The 6,203-nt window shown below is 45.1% G+C and overlaps 1 pseudogene; it reads left to right on the plus strand.

Moving 5' to 3' along the window:
- Positions 1-355: 355 nt before the first annotated feature.
- On the plus strand, positions 356-453 carry LOC138737823 (U6 spliceosomal RNA; annotated as a pseudogene).
- The last annotated feature ends 5,750 nt before the right edge of the window (positions 454-6,203 follow it).

Raw genomic sequence — 6,203 nt, forward strand, 5'->3', positions numbered from 1 at the left:
GTGCATTAATAATTGTGTACTGTTTAACATCTCCCGTTTGTTTCCCATTACGATTTTCCCGAACTCCTTTATAAATTGTGCGTGTATTTTCCAATGCTATCTTATTCATGTGTATTTTATTCCTTCTACAATTTTCTCACGCTCTTCTATTAATTGTTGTGTTAATAAAAGCTATGTTTGATTGCAAACTCTTGTGTCCAGACTTGTCTCTCTGTGAACCCACTGAACCTGACACTTTCTTAATGCAACAATGGGTCAGTAAGTTTGCAGATGACACAAAGGATGGAGCTGTTGTGAACAGTACTAAATCCAGTATGGCTTCTCTTCTAGTTGCCTGTCCACATACTCTGTCAGGGTGCTCGCTTCGGCAGCACATATACTAAAATTGGAACGATACAGAGAAGATTAGCATGGCCCCTGCATATACTCTGTCAGGAAGTTTTATGCCCTCCTAACAAATTCTGCCTCATCTAAACCTTTTGGACTAAAGAGCTGTCAGTCACTATCAGGAAAGTTGAAGTCACCCATGACAGCAACCCTGATTTTGCACATTTCTAAAATCTACCAACTTACCTGCTCCTCCATAAAATGAAAGCTATGGAGAGACCTGTAGAATACTCCCAATGGTGATTGCTTCCTTCCTGCTTCTCTTCAACTCAAGTTGGTTCACTCGACAATCCCTTAATGATGTCCCCCCTTTCTGCAGCAGCGATTAGCTGGGTCAAACCCTTCTCCCTTTTAATTTCCTCCCTGCCCCTTTTGAAACCCCAGAATATCAAGTAGCCAATCCTGCTTTTGTGACTGCCAAGTCTCTGTAATGCCCACATTGTAATTCCATGTACTGATTCATGCTGTAGGTTCAATACTTCTCACATTAAACATATTTCAACCCATCCAATTGACTATATTTATGCTCTAGTGTCTCCCTGCATTTTATACCTTCCTTTCCACCAACTGCTTCATGATCTGACCTAACCCTGGTTCCCATCCCCCTGCCAACATAGTTTAAACCCTCCCCAACGGTTTTAACAAACCTACCCTCAAGGACGTTGGTCCTATTTTATAAGGGCATACTTTCCCCAGAGGAGATTCCAACGATGCAGAATTCTGCAACTCTGCCCATTCAGCAACCATTTGCCATATTCTTACCCTAACAGGCAGATGGCACAGGCAGGGATCACTACCTTCGAGGTCCTGCATTTTAATTGTCTAATTCCCTATATTCATTCTTCAGGGCATCTCTTTTCCAGTTGAGGACACTTACTTTGCACACTATTTATTATTGAATATTGCGCAGTCAGTTTGTTCGCATTTCCCTCTTGTTTACATTTTTCTTTTGCATGCATGTCTTTTCTTGAATAGGTGTTTGCATTACCAATAAGTAGAAGCTGCCTGGCCTGTGGGAAAAAAAATCTTAGGGCTGTATGTGATGTCATCGATGCACTCTGACAATACATTTGAGCTTCACTTTTGCTCTCCTGCTATCTTGTTTTCTCTTCTGATTCCCAGAGCAGATAATGCCAGATGCCTGGCTGCTGTGGCTTTCATCCAGATGTGATTATCCCTGCCAAGTGTCCAAAGTGGGATGCATGTTATTGAGGGAGTAGCCACAGGGGTAACCTACATTGATTGCCTTTTCTACTCTTGACAGTCACCTGGCTGCCCACCTGCTGCATTGTGCTGTACCTGTCTCCCTGTAACTCCTCAGCCTCCAAAAACATTGAGTTCATTGAGGAAGAGCATCAATTCCTTAACAATGCCTGGAGGAGCTACAGCTGGGTTCACTTCTCACAGGTAAAGTTTTCAGGGACACTGGAGACTAGATTTCCCATATCCCGCAAGTGGAGCATATCACTGCCCTGACTGCTATTCCCAGAGCTCGATCTGGGAATAGAACGTATCCTGTCTGAATTCGTCACAGGAAAAATGAAAGTAAACAAGGGAGGTTGAAGATGCTGGAAAACTGGAACAACACACAAAATTCTGGAGGAACTCAGTGGGCTCATCTACCCCAAGACCAGAAGAAACTGCAAAGTTATGAATGCAGCTCTGGCTATTATGAAAACCAGCTTTCCCTTCATCGCTCTCTCTTCTCCCATTGCCTTGGGAAAGCAGCCAATATGTTAAAGTCACATCCCAACTCAGTCACATTCTCTTCTCCACCGCCCCCGCCCCCCACCTCCACATTATCCAAAAGATAAAGTTTGAAAATATGCACCTCTGGATTCAAAGATGGTTTATTTCCTGCTGTTATCAGACTCTTGAATGGACCTTCTTATTGAAAGATGCAGAATTTGATTCAAAAGTGGCAGGGAGAACATACAAACTTCTTACAGTCATCATGGGATTTGAAACCAAGTCCTGATCATTGGTGCTGTAACAGCATTGCGCTAACCTCTGTGTTAACTGTGCTGCAGTTGTCAAAGGTTAGTTATTTGTTTAAACACAGGGAGCAGTGGATACCTGGAATGCACAGTTGAGGGTATTTGTTGATGCTGATACAAGTCACATTTAAAAAACTTTTATTTTAAAATCCTGTCACCATGGGGTCTGGGACCAAGGTGGCGATGCTTGTGTTTGGGGGCAGCCTCAAGGAGTTTCAGTCTCTGGGGTACCAGAAAATGGGGAGCCCACCCCTCATTTGAGAAACAGGAGACAACTCTACAGGACAGTGAGCATGGAGAGGGGCTCCTGTTGCTGAAGAACACACAGTCAGTGGCCTGTTGGTGAGGAACCCACACCTGTTGGTGACTTGTGGTCAAAGGATTTTCACCAGACTGGACTGCTGGAGACTGGCTAAAGGGGTACCAGGTATCAGAACCAAGATGGTGGAGGGTACCAAGGGAAGGAAGGCATCCTGATCACATTGGAGGTTCAGATCTGGTGCTTAGCTCAGTGACTTTCTTTTGCTTCTCTTTGTAAGGGGCACTAGGTGATTTCTGCTGGTGGTGAATCTTTGTCTCTCGCAGCAGACAAAATGAAATGTTGTGTAATATTGCATCTGTTTTATTACATGACAATCAAAGAAAAAAGATAGGCACAGGGATGCAAGAAAAATGAGCCTTGGCCGCAATGAGGTACAAGTTAATCGTGAATACAAGTCAGCTCAACATTGTGGGTGAAGGATCTGTACTGTTCTGTATTGCCTCTTGTTTTATGATATTGAAATTAGTGTCACCCAAAATTTCCAGACCAATTTTATCCTTTTCCATAATTACCTGGAATCTTAAGAGTTATGGCGGACATCTCCAAAATGTTCTCCACTGACTCTTCAGCAACTTTCCCCGTTACATTCCCAAATATTGCATACATGACTGCTCCTTGGAGTGGAAGGGTCTAGCCAGGTGCTCAAATACTTTTAATTTTTTTTTTGGTCTTATTTGTACCTTTCGCACCAAATCGTCATATCCCAATAGCAGGGAATGCGAGAACCTCCCTGACAGTAAACAATCAATAAACCTTTGTGTTGCTATTTGGAAATATTTTTTCTTGAATATTTTATTTAATACATGTAGTAATCAAAATTAATATAATTATACAAGTTCCAGAAAAAAAATTAAGGATACATATATGGGTTGGGGGGGTGGGTTTGGGGGCAGGGAATGAATACCGTCTGTTTAGAAATCTTTGATGGTTTGGCATCCATATCTATCATTTCTCTGCCCTGTGCTGATTAATAAGAGGTTGTCTATTATCACTGCAGCTATTGCACCCTTTTGTTCCTATTTCTACATATCTCTGCTTTTGAAAAGCGTTACGAGCCCAGAGGACTCCAAAACCCAGCAAGACAAATAGTTACTTAAACAAAAATGGCTTTTAATTATCTTTAAACATGAAAACAGGTTCACACTTTAGCTTATCACTATTGACTTAACTAACCTAACAAACCCCTTCTAACCGCACGTGTATGTAATCTGTGTGTAAGTTCAGAAAAGTTCTTTGATTCACAGTCGAATCTCACTTCCCAGTCCTCTAAGTTTACTGGTTGCAGCCAATTTTTATACTGTGCACAGAATTTAACATTTATGAAGTTCGCCAGGCTTTAGTGCTTGGAAGGTAAATGGTTACCACTCAGTAAGGTTCTTGTTGGTTTTCAGAGAGATTTTTGCTCATTGGACACCCACAACTGATTCCTTTTTAATCAATCACTTCAGTGTCTTGCCGAAGAAACTTGCCCCTTCAGGGTTTTCCAGATAACCTTTCTTTCAGGCCACCACAGAGTTCCTCTTTGTTTCACTTTATTCCAAGTGAAACATTAGGCAGCCGTTCCTCTTCTCTTGCACGAACCACAAGGGCTTTGACCAGGTTGAACTAAGCACTCACAACCCATCTTCCAAATGGGGGTTTCCACAAGCTTGCCAGCTTGTCCTGTTCCAGTCCCAGTTTCTGCTGCTGCTGACTGTAAAACTGCAGAATTGATCTCTGTCTCTTTCTCTCTGAGAAAAGACTGTCCAACTCTCTCTGCTTGCAAAAACCACATGATCTTCTTAGAACAGCAAGCTGCACTCCCAGACAGTCTGTGGTTCTGAACTACTCCTTCGATCTCTTTCATCTGTTGCTTTTCAAAACAACAATCCATTAGTGAAATCTCTTGGGCACTCCCCAAAGTTTTTGCAAAGGCTCTTGGAGCCAGCCTCTCTTGCTTGAGCAGAGCTCCAGTATTTTAAATGAGATCTATTTTGAAGTGTTTGTAAGCGACCAACACAAAAAGAACCTGCCCAATTTATCTCCCAAAAACATATTTATATACAATACAAACACAACATAATCTGTCACAGTATCCTCTCACTTTTGCAGTAATAAACTCTGAATGAATATTGAATGCAAACTCCTTGATACCTCCCATCACACTCAGGCACCGAGTTGCAAGTCCTGCAGAAGCCGCGGGAACAATTCCCTTCCCCTCTCCTCCTCCAGACTGTTCATCCTTAAAATTCATAGATGCCTGGTCTGGCAGAACAGATCCTGCTTCAGAGACTTCCGCTCCCCAACCCTTCCTGCCCTGTTCCCCCACCCCCTCTGTTCTCCCACCCCCTCCTACCCCATTCCCCCACCCCCCTGTTCTCCCACCCCCTTCCCCCACCCCACCTCATTCCCCCACCCCTTCCTGCCCTATTCCTCCACCCCCTATTCTCCCACCCCCTCCTGTCCCATTCACCCACCCCCTCCTGCCGCCCTCCCCTTGTTTGCATGTTTCCCACCACTCCCCTGGGTCTCATGCTCCACAGCCATTGGGTGTGGTTGTCCATTGGAAAAGACAGGAGAGCCGCATCTCCAGGCTGCACCATCGGGCGCACATTGTCTTCCTTCGGTATCTGAAGAATGATGTGAAGTGAGTGGGAGGAGATGGCACTGGCGGGAGAAAAAATCACCAGAGTTCCTGCTTTAGAAGTTCCCTTCCTGAGGGGGAAGGCGCGGAGGTCCAAAGGAAAGGAGATGGGGAAGGGGAGGAGTGGGGGAAGGGAAGGGGTGGAGGGCTGAGGGAAAGGATACAGGGGGAAGGAAAGGGAGGAGGGGGAAGAGAAGGGGTGGAGGGCTGAGGGAAAGGATGCAGGGGAAGGGAAGGGAGGAGGGGAAGGGAAGGGAGGGGCAATGAAAGGGAGGAGGGGGAAGGGAAGGGGAAGAGAGAACAGGTTGGCAGAAACCAGAAGGAGGGACTGTGTAATGGAGTGGTCATTGCTGGAATAAGCTGAGTCAGAGTGGAAAGGCTTGGGCTCAAGGGGCTTCATCAAATAGGGGCTGAAGAAGGAGTCATGTGATGGAGTAGTGGCCGGACGGTGAACTCCAGCCCTCTCCAGAAAAGTCGGAAAAAACAAAGGAAAACACAAAGGCACAAAAATAAAAATTAAAGAAAAGTGAGTATAAAGGTGGAAAGAAGATGGCGACGAAAAAAGAAAAATCGAAATCAACGGTAAGAAGAGAGGAAGAGAAGACAACGGAAGAAGAAGGAGAAGGCCTTACCTGTTCGAAGAGGCCCGCGGTGGAGAGAGAAACCCGCTCCCTCAGGTCGGTAGAAAGTGGACTACAAAAATGGCTCGCTGAGCCGAGTAAAAGTGCGCAACCGCGCATGTGCGACTCCTCGCGCATGCGCGATGCGCATGCAAAAAAACACACCGACGGGAGGGGTGACCAGCTGGGGAGTCGATCTCCACAGCCGGCAATGACAGCTGCAGAACACCTGCAGCAAGAGGAGAACACAGAAG

The sequence above is a fragment of the Narcine bancroftii genome, chromosome 6 (genome assembly GCF_036971445.1).
Source record: "Narcine bancroftii isolate sNarBan1 chromosome 6, sNarBan1.hap1, whole genome shotgun sequence".
Lineage (NCBI taxonomy): Eukaryota > Metazoa > Chordata > Chondrichthyes > Torpediniformes > Narcinidae > Narcine > Narcine bancroftii.